General features: G+C 36.1%; 1 protein-coding gene across 28 annotated transcripts in view; it reads left to right on the top strand.

The window, feature by feature from the left end:
* PTPRD (protein tyrosine phosphatase receptor type D) overlaps positions 1 to 11,761 on the top strand; it is a 1,313,296-nt gene that overhangs the window by 928,143 nt on the left and 373,392 nt on the right. The gene's annotated exons all lie outside the window — the stretch shown is intronic.

Here is an 11,761-nt window from a genome sequence, read left to right on the forward strand (position 1 = left end):
AATATAATAATTTATGTCTTTCAGCATGAATAACTCAATTAGCATTCCAATTAATATTCTTTCCCTATTCTCTTACATTGTCAGTCTAGAAAGAGGATCACTTGGTGAGAAGCCCCAGGTTTAGAAGATATGAATACAGACTGTCCTAGAAGGAACAAAATAAAAATCCTTTTAATACTTTATACAAGAAATAGCTGGACTCCAAAGCCAGTAAGATCTGAAGAAACAAAGGGAAACAATGAATTGGAAATGAAAACTCTACAAATTGCAATTTGGTAGATAAAATATTTTGTTAATAGTGAATGCTGTGTCTACAAACCATCCTGTCCGGTTTAATAAAGTTCCCAGAGGTCCTTTGCTAAAGCAAATGATTTGAGAGTTGCAGCTTAAATTAACTAGAAGGTTACCTTTTAGACAGTTTATTCAAAAACAGAAGGGGGAGAATTGCCTCTGGTTTAGCTGGGCTATATCATTGCTGATTATCACAGGTTGAGTGTGTGCTGATTAATTCATTCCTGATGATACCCAAAGGCAGATATACTGCTGTGAGATACAAGATTGTCATAGTTAATTATTTTATTATGTGCCTGACCAATTGATCTATGCATGTGTTAAATAGGAGATGAAGATGTTCCCCTATGAAATTTTTTAAGTTTTTTTTAAAATCACCATGTAAACATTTTGATCTTATATTTTGTTATCTTTGCATTGGCGATGGGACTCTGATTCACCAAACTTCAGAAAGTTTGGATATAACTTTTTCTCTTTATTCACTTCTACACACCAGGAAAATCCCAGGCATTCATGAAAGCTTCATGTTCCATTGTATTTATATTGCTTTCAAACATGAATTTTGTTTTTTCTGTTGTTATATTCTTTGCTAAGCATTTTTTTGTGAAAGCTGTCTTACTTTTCATAAACATCTGTATTGTATATTAGTATTATTTCTTTGAATTATTGGATTATTTCATAGATTTAGGATTAAGAGCCAGTGCAGCATAATGGTTTAGATCAGGGGTGTCCAACCTTGGCAACTTTAAGACTTGTGGACTTCAACTCCCAGAATTCCTCAGCCAGCTTTGCTGGCTGAGGAATTCTGGGAGTTGAAGTCCACAAGTCTTAAAGTTGCCAAGGTTGGACACCCCTGGTTTAGATAGTAGATCATGTTAGGGAAATGCTAGTTCTCCCTTACCCATAGAAACTTACCTGGTGGATTTGAGGCTAGTATCAGTCCAGCCTGTTTTGCAGGATAGCTTTGAGACGATAAAGTAAAGAGACACTCTCTTTACAGTAAATCATCTTGAGTGCTTGGAAGATAAGTGTGGTGTACATTGAATATATAAATAATTATTACATCAGGGATGGGGAACTTTTATGACTTGTTGATTTCAATTCCCAGAATTCCCGAGACAGCTATGCTATGCTGGTTCAGGAATTCTGGGAGTTGAAGTCCATAAATCATAAAGGGGCCACCATTCCTCACCTCTGTATTACATAATTACAGTCAATTGATAGTTGATTTTCTCTTGTGTTTCCATGGGAATTTTTTAAAAAAAATATGGAGCAGCATGAATGTTACCCCATAAGTAACTCCTGAAAAATGACTTGTAATGCCAGGGTTTGACAGAGATGATAAGTAATGGAGGCTTATGGTGCTAGCTGTAGGAGTTATCCCACAATCCTTTTTGGTTTCCTCTCAGACAAATCCAGCTTCCGGAGTACAAAATAAATCTTGCTTTTATAAACTAACTGAGTGGAACGTATATACATTAAATCCAATGTATGTACAATTATAATTTACATCAACTCTGGAATTGACTGTCAAAAGTACATCATTTTTTGTAAAATTGTGTCATTTGGAAAACATAAATGACAAATTTGGCAAATGTAATCACTTGATCTACTTAATCACGTAAATGATATAAATTACATCAATTGTTTGGATTGCATTGAAAGAAATGGACGTTAACTGTTATTTAGGGATGATGTCTAAACTAAAATGTTGTCCATTGCAATCAGGATATTCTGAGAAGCAGCTGGCATTTGATAAGGAATTTATCAAATAAGCCACCGTTAATATTCATGAAACTGAATCAAATAAGTCTCAGTTAATAATTTAGTAGAATATAACACCACATTCAACTCGTTGAGAAAAAGCTGAATGGATTTGGTTACAATAACAATGAATGTGCCTCTGAGAGATTTAAAAGATTAAATAGAAGATAGGTCATTTTAGAGAGAATCTATTTATGTATTGCTAAGAGTTGATACTGACTTAATACCGTGTTTCTCATATAATAAGGCCGGGTCTTATTTTTTTTTGAGCCCCGAAAAAATGGCTAGGCCGTCTTTTCGGGGTGACTTAATTTTCTCCCCCCCCCTTGCATCTTCGGGTGGGCGGATGGCGATGGCTTGGATGTTGACCTTGGCGTTGGTGGGGCACTTCGTATTGGGGTCAACTCAGGCAGCACCATATCCGGGTGTGCAACAAAAGTACTTCCTAACGGCAAGGCCCCCCCACCATTCCCCCCATTTCTCATGTTTTAATATAGGCCTTAATTTTGGGGAGGGGCTTAATTTCATTTCATGCCTATAAAACATGCTGGGACTTCCTATTGGGGGAGGCCATATTGTTGGAGAAACAGGGTAGCAATTGAACAATCACTTCTGTAAGACCAAGCAATCAGCAATACAAATGAAAACAGTTGAGGGTATATTTGCCCAATATTAGTTTGAAAATGTAATCTTAGTATTCATTTAATAAAGTTTTTATACCCTATTGCTATTAGAACTGCTAATAAACCCAGAGGATCATGGAAAGGCTAGTGAGGGCACTGTACGTTATTTAATCAAGGTTTCCAACATTTAAGAGTTCATCATGATAAGATGTGTGTTATTTTATAGAGATTTCCTGCTTTGTCAATAGTGATGAGAGTAAAATTTTAATCATGTGGTGTTTTGCATCAGTATGTAAGTTAATAACAATACCACTTAGACTTATATACCATTTTATAGTGCTTTACAGCCCTCTCTAAGCAGTTTTACAGAATCAGTATATTGCCCCCAACAATCTGGGTCCTAATTTTATCCACCTTGGAAGGATGGAAGGCTGAGTTAACCTTGAGCCTGGTGAGATTCGATTTGCCAAATTGCAGGCAGCTGGCAGGCAGCAGAAGTGGCCTGCAGTACTGGACTGTAACCACTGCACCACTGATGTTCAGAGAAGTTAAGAATCACAGAAGTGGGTTTTTTATAATGCTTTAGTAACTTAGCGAGTCAGTAACCTTGAAGAGTTTCTGAGAATTAGGAAATAGTAGGAATATCTGCAGCTATTTGATTATTCTTTTTCTCCTGCTTACTTTCTTATTAGATTTCAGCAATTATCAAGCAAAATAATAATCTTTATGGATATACCAATATATAATATCAATTTTATTTTCACTTTGGCTTAAAAAATATTCACACCACTGGTTTTGTTTAACTAAGCAAAAAATTAAAATAAAACTGATCATTTTAATTTTATCCTGACAGTATTTTTTAAAAAGAAACAAAGTTCTGTATCTTTTTAAAAACAATTACATTCCAATTATTAGCTATCCATTGATTTTTTTTAAATAAAAAACCTTAATTTTATAAAAAAAATAATTTTTGCAACATTTAAATTTTCTGGCACCAAGAGATTTAATCAACACATCAGCTAACACTGATGGACTTTTAGGAATGAAAAGAAACTTTCCAACATTCATTAAATGGAATATAATAGAGCACTAACAATTTCAATGTAATTGTTAATGTTGAATCTTGGAATTAGTAATTTTTCCCTTCCTTTTACTATTTTTGTAAAAACTGATTTTTGAGAACTTATGCTTAAGTATTCGTTTTAAATTGAAGTAAAATAATGTCCCGTTATTTGGATCAATATTACAAAGATGTATACACTTTTAACCAAAACTCTGTTACTTTAGGTTGTTTGCCTTTTCTTAATGGCATTGCAAATTGTTATTATTATTGTAACCTAATGAGACTTATGTGATAGAAATAATGTGCATGCTATGTTCCTGTCTGAGCCAGAGGAGGGTAGTTTCTAGGAAATGATGTGGTTCCTACTATAGTTGAATCACAGTTTAGTATCTGATTAAGAATAATGGTGGAGTTACTCTATGGTTTAGAACAGCAAAATAGAATCTCTGGTTTATAGTCAATCTCTCTCCCTCCTTCCCTCTCTGTTATAGATGGCAATAAGGAGTGAGAATATTTCCTTGACAACTCATGAGACTTTGAGTACTCTAGGCATGTATCCAATTAATATCCAAACATTCTTAAGGGTAAAATCACATTACTCTAGACTTTTTGCACCTAAGTGATAACATGAGGAATGATGCACAGGAAAATATAATTTAAGTTCACAGGCTCAATCTCTAAGAGATATGCTTCCCAGTACTTTCTTATGGCAATCAAATATATGAAATCCTCACACAGAACTAGTTTGAACTTTAGCTCTGACCTGAAAAGACATCTGCTGTGGTTTACTTGGAATGTTTTTATGTTAACAGAACTCTTGAGAATTTCTTTCCCTTCCTGAAAATAAATCCTCCAATTGAGAAACTGTGACTAATATGTAATTTCCACCTGCAACTTCTTTAATCTGGAATTACAGAGCTGGGTTTCTGCCTCACAAAAGGTGTTGTGTTGCCAATAATTAGCAGGCAGTGAAGAAAATTTAAAGTTTAAATTTCCATTTGGCTAGTATTAGGTTTTTTTTTTTCCATTGTCATTGCATTTAGTTAGCATTTCTTCAATAGTACAGAATGAGCATGTGAGATAATTGTTCAATGCAAATAATTTATCAAACTACAAAGTTATTCTGTCTATTGGCTTGGGTGCAGCGGTAGGATTCTACCAGTTTGGCCAGTATGGGAGCCTGCCTACTGACTTTATTTTCTATTTTTGAAGCACAGCTGCTTTGCGCAGCACAATAGATTGCTGCACATCAGCTGTTCAAGACACAGGGGAGTGCAGGATTGCAGGGGAGTAGGAAAGCCTCTGCACATGCACAAACCATGTGTTTGGCGCACACGACAAAGTGCACCCACCAAGCCACATCTACCGAACCAGTGGTAAACCACTTTGAAACCCACCACTGCTTGTGTGGTGAGGTTACCGAAATCCAAAGCAGGGTTCGTTACAAAAAGTGCAAATTGCCACTGATGTAGTATTGAAATTGATTTCATATGAACAGGCTAATTGGAAATAACACAAATATTTAGGTGGGTATAAGAACTCATATAGTACAGAACTGATTATGCATTCTTGAAGGGAACATATGCATCTAGCATGGTGAACTAATTTCAGGATCCCTTTGGGCATTCAGATAAGAAAAATATTAAAAATTTGCATATACTGAGGTATAAAAAAGGGTTTAAGTTGGCTAATTGTAGAACAAGCCACTTATAAGATTGTTTTTCAGAAATTGACATGGCTTCTGCTTGCATTCACAATTATGTGGTATGAAACCATTAACTGTGCCACACGAGAAATAAATTCTTGGATATTCTGTAGATCTCAATGTCAGTAATTTGGTGGTTAGATAACCTGACTTTGTCTCCACAGTTGCCATCCTGGCCATGCATGGTTAGTACCAGCCTAAAAAAACCCTGCTGTTTCTTAGTTTGCTTTATTGGTTGTATATATTATTATAGCTATGCATTCAGACTATTTACAGTTACAATAAAGTTAGCCATTGTATAAAATATAATAAGTGATTAACACATGTATCAAATTCTGGATCTCAAAATTACTAAGAGAAACACTCCAGCTGCTCAATTTACACTTTCAGCATTCTCATTTTTACTTAGGCTTTCTCACTGTTCCTACTGAATGCTAAATTTTACATAGTATTATGGTAATAAGAATACCCATTTTCAGTATATTAATAAAAGAATAATATACTGTTCAAGTACACTTTATGCATCAGTATCTTTCCATTGAAAACTTAGCTTTAGGGACTCATTCATTCCTTTATCTGTTTCTTAATCAATTTTTCATCTGTCCTTAATCTTTTGTGTACAGTATGAACTCTTTGGCAGTTAAAAGAAAAGATTCTAACGACTTTCACTTCTTATTATTTTGATCACACTTCCTGTTTTTCTTTTGGCTCTTATATTAAAGAAACTGAAGAGAGGAGGAAAATACACCAAAAAGTTTAATCGCGCAAAAAAATTATATGAAGATTCAAGGCTGATTAAGTTGAATCATTGTGTGTTAGGTTTCAATTGAATATGGAGCACAATATTGTACAAACTGAATGGACACTAAAAGTTGTAAATCCTCCTTGAATTTAAAGACTGATCATATTAGATGGCAATATGAGAATCTTAATGATCTAGTTTAGTAAAGCAGAGCATGAATTTTTGTTAAAGGTATGCATATAGACTACAGCCAGTTTGATTTAGTGGTTAAGGTACTAGACCAGAAAGCAGGAGACAATGGGTTCCTGCCTTAGCCATGAAAGCCAGCTTGGTGACTTTGGGCCAGTCACATTTTCTCAGCTCAACTCACCTCACATGGTTTTTATTGTGGAGAAAATCGGAGGAAGATGTGTTGGATATGTTCACTGCCTTGGGATGTTTGTAAAAATAATAAACACGGGATTCAAATAAATAGAATATATATCATTATGTAATTGAAAAATATAGAAGTGTGTCAGCATGAATATTTTTGCAGAGGATCCATGGGACCAAAAAGACCACTGGAACTCTGATTTACAGTGTCTTTGACACCCACCTATTGTGACACTGCGTATCAATGATATTCTTCATTACCAGCCCTGCAGAGAATTCAGGAATTGATACATGATGTCATCATATTTCAAATCAGCTCACATAACCCATCAGATAACAACTTTTTCTATTCAAGCTATGCTTGTGTAGCAGTCAGAAAGGTAGTGACTGGCATTTAACTCCAAATTTGTCATCATGCTGTATTAAATCCCTTGAAAGATCTATTTTTTTAAAATAAAGGCATACGTTATACACTTGTGATGATTTTATACACTATGATTATACTATACATTTTCATAGTAACTGAAAACAACATTGCTTTTAAGAAAAACAGCAAGTCATTTTCTTACTTCTCTGGAATATTATTGAGCATCAAATTTGTTCTACAAGGAACACTGGCAGAAATTGTATTAGCAAAACAATTTATTTTTCAGATGCTTCATTTACTTGGCACTATAGTATACAATGTATAACTTTGTTTGCAAACTATTTCATGACTTTTGAATGATTTTTTTTCTTTAGATTTTTGAATTTTCTTATAATCTACATACCTATCTTTACTTTTTATGAGTTTAAAGTTAAAAAGAAGAGAAATTCAAAGTATACATCAAGACATTGATAATATATATGGATCTTTGGTTAATTGGGTTTTCTCCCGCGTAAAATTGGAAGTATTTTGGTGACGTTTTGACGAAATCTCATTCGTCATCTTCAGGCTTGTGTCTTCGGCTTTGTGCTTCTTGGAGTAATGTGAGCTTGCAGCTGTTTTTTCTTTTAACTGCCAGTGGGAGTGCGGCTTGACTGGGTGGGGGCTTGGCTGTGTTCTGATTGGGTGGGGATGTGTTCTCATTGGTTGGGGGCCTGGCTGTGATCTGATTGGTTGGGGGTTGGCTGTGTTCTGATTGGCTGGGGGTGTGTTCTGTTCAGGTGGGGGCTTGGTTGTGTTCAGGTTAGTCTTAGTTGTTGGGGGATTTGAGCTGGTGAGCTGTGATCCTGTTGTTTGGCTTTGCGTTCATGGTCGTGCCACATCTTCATTTTGGGCGTCAGTTCGCTTCATGTATGGGTTGGAGGGGTTTGAAGCATTTAAAAAGCCACATTTTTTTAGAACAAATGTTAAAATAAATCACAGCGCATAACAAAATACTTCCAATTTTACACGGGAGAAAACCCGAATAACCAAAGATCCACATACAAATACCCGCGAAAACCTCAGAAATATATATATATATATATATATATATATATTTGTTTTCTTAAGTTTTGTAATTACATGTATGGTGTTCGGCTTGGTTGGTATTTTCCCACGTCATTGTAGTTGTTCTTTTAAAGTTGTAGCAACGTTCAGCAGAATCTCATCTGCCATCATCAGGCTTCTGTATTGTGTCCGTCTGTGAGTCAGACTTTTACAGTGGTTTCAGATTTGAATTTGGGGCAGCCTATTGCTGTGCCAGAATGGTTTTTCTTCATCCTGATTGGTTGGGAGTCTTGGTCTGTGTTTATTGGTCTCGGAGTTTGCTGTGTTCTGCTTGATTGGTGTCTCTAATATCTTCTGTCTGTTTTTGGCTCTTTTTGTATCTTGATTGGCTGGCAGCATTGTGTTGCTTTAATGGGAGCCTTTAGTGCAGCGCCGGGTAAATGGCGGCTATCATTAGTTAGGAAGCTGGGTTTCATCTGGGTGCCTGGTTGGGATGTGTTTGAGCTGGAGGTATCAGGGGGGATCTGTTTGTGCCCAGGTGTTTGCCTGGCTTGTGGTGTGGAGATTTTTGTTTGTGAGTGCAGGCTTCCAAATGATTGACAGCCTGGTGGAATCATCTCTTCTATTCATGCTTTCTGGTCTTTTTCAATCTCTATGGCTTCTCTGATGATTCTGTGATTAGGGTTTTCTATAGTGGCCAGGGTTTTGGTGCCATTGAAGTTGATGCTATGACCTGTGGCTTCCATGTGTTGGACTAGTGAGGAAGTGTGTTCCAGCTTTTTGACTGCATTTTGTGTTCATCCAGGCGGGTGCTTATTCTTCTATTGGTCTGTCAATGTATGTGGCCGGGCATGATGCACAGGGGACTTCGTATATGCCTTGGTTTTCCAGGTCAATTTTATCTTTGGGGTTGCTAAGGATGGCTGCTATTTTTCTGCCATATATATACCTCACTGGTATATATATATATATATATCTCCGAGCCAACCGCCTCCGTGCAGCAGTACTCAAATAGGAATATATATATATATATATATATGGCCAGCAAACTGCAGTCAAATCTGCCAGCGACTCTGGCAAATACAAGATTGAGATGGGTTTACATCTAATACAGCGAAAAAAACAAATATATATATATATATATATATATATATATATATATATATATATATATATATATATATATATATATATTTCTGAGGTTTTAATGTATATATTGTATAAATATATATATATATTGGCACTATAGTATACAATGTATAACTTTGTTTGCAAACTATTTCATGACTTTTGAATGATTTTTTTTTTCTTTAGATTTTTGAATTTTCTTATAATCTACATACCTATCTTTACTTTTTATGAGTTTAAAGTTAAAAAGAAGAGAAATTCAAAGTATACATCAAGACATTGATAATATATATGGATCTTTGGTTAATTGGGTTTTCTCCCGCGTAATCTGAAACCACTGTAAAAGTCTGACTCACAGACGGACACAATACAGAAGCCTGATGATGGCAGATGAGATTCTGCTGAAACGTTGCTACAACTTTAAAAGCACCACTACTATGACGTGGGAAAATACCCGAACAAAGCTGAAGGCCATACATGTATATGTATATGTATATGTATATGTATATGTATATGTATATGTATATGTATATATATCTTATGCAATCTTACTATCCTTTAAATATGATACTAATTTCATATATTTTATTGAAACATATTTCCACTTAATCATATGAAACATCAATTCAAAGGTGGTTATATCTGTTTCTTGTGCAAGCTGATCTGGGAGCAAAACATACTGAACACAGTGATTTATTTGTGAGTAAATATGTACAGATTCTGCTCTGTGCAATGATACAGCTGAAGACATACAATTTAATGCTAATAGAGCTTAAGGCATGGCTGGCTTTTTTTCATTTTAACCTCATTTTTACTCTATGATGTGCAGTCATTATTATTAATTTTCTATGATCTAGGCATTTTAATGCAATACCTGTAGAGAGAGAGAGAGACCAGTTTTAGAAGTTTCACCAATAAATAAGTGATAGAGAACTTTTTTAGGATTTAAGAAGTGACAAACATCTGTAGGTGGAAATAAGATGTTTCAACCAGCTGCTTTTCAGAGAATAAACAAATAGTTAACAGGTAGAAAAAATGTACATATAAATGCCTGAGTTATCACAGGCTATTGATTTCCTAGACTTCTTCCTCTTTCAGTTCAAGTACACCATTGCATCTTGGGGCCAATGGGTTGGGAATCCTGACCTCTTTGATTCTAGAAATACATTTAACAGCAAATTTTGCTGTTAATGCTTCAAATTGATAAAGGTGTGTGTGTGTGTGGGGGGAATCTAATAAACAGCGGGAAAGAATAGAACACAACCAACAGTCTCTGCTCCATGGATATCTTACTGGCATAATTGGGTCATCAGTGAGAAACCATACAAATACAGCAAGGTCTATTGTTAAGAAGAGATTTATAGAACATTTGTACATTGTTCAAAGCATGTTTATTTTTAAATAAGCATTAAATAAATATTATTTTTAAATAATATACTATTTAATTTATAAAGGATAATATATTATTCTTCTCCTTTCTTATTACCTACTTCTAGTGATATCTTATGACCATTGCTTTGTTGGTTGAATCTTATGATTATGATTGTATCATTTATATATATATATATATATACACACATACATACACATTTATATATACACATACACATACACACACACACACACACACACACATATATATATATATATATATATATAAATATATATATATATATATATATATATATATATATACACACACACACACACACACACACACAGAGAGAGAGAGAGAGCTTATACACCGCAGACAAATTCCTTGTGTGTCCAATCACACTTGGCCAAAAAGAATATTCTATTCTATTCCATTCCTATTCTATTCTATAGCATAGTGTGATAGGTTGTTAGGGACGTGATATTCTTACAATCAGGTATTTTGTTTCTTCGAAGTTTTGTCATGGTATTCTAAAAGTACAGCCCTTTGGCTTATTTTTACAACCCCGACACTTCTACCCAACAATAAATGACCAGGCATTTCAAAAGCCACATTTTTCGGGAACAAATGTTAAAATAAATCACAGCGCATAACTAAGTTAGGTGTGCAGTACGCAGACCTAAAGTTTCATCGCATTCAACGAAGAGCAACAGTCGCTTTCTTTGGTCAGCCCCGTTATTAAAAGCAGTCAGATGTAGTTCGTCCACCTTCCCCCTCCCACAAGACGGAATTAGCCTCGGCTGGACGCTAAAAGCGGGTGGTGGTTTGAGATATGAGGGCAGCTGTAGCGAATCATATTCGGGTTTTGTAAATTCACGAGAGGGATGGTGATGGTGGTGGTGGTGGAAGGGGCAATAAATAATGCAGACACGTTCAACCAGACACCTCGCCGGCTTCTTTTCCGAGCGTGGCTTCTCTCTGTCTCTTGTCTTCCTCTCTCAGCCCTGTAAAATCTCCGCGTGAGATAAAAGGGGAGTGGGAGGTCCCTTCCGAGCTCGTCCAGCTGGAGAGCAGGGAGGGGGGCTGACGTCACCGGGCCCCCAGAACCGTTTCCACACACACGCACACACGCACGCGCGCGCGCACCCGCCTCCTTGGGCTCGGCGCGCTCCAGCCTGGGAGTGCGCGTGCTTCGCGAGGTTCTTCCCTCTCTCGGTCGCTGGTCCCCGGCGGCCGGGTTTGAGAGAAGGGAGCGCTGGTTCGCGGGGTGGTTCTCCGGTCCCC

The sequence above is a fragment of the Notechis scutatus genome, chromosome 2 (genome assembly GCF_049901735.1).
Source record: "Notechis scutatus isolate UNSWTSFEM ecotype Mainland chromosome 2, rNotScu1.2, whole genome shotgun sequence".
Lineage (NCBI taxonomy): Eukaryota > Metazoa > Chordata > Lepidosauria > Squamata > Elapidae > Notechis > Notechis scutatus.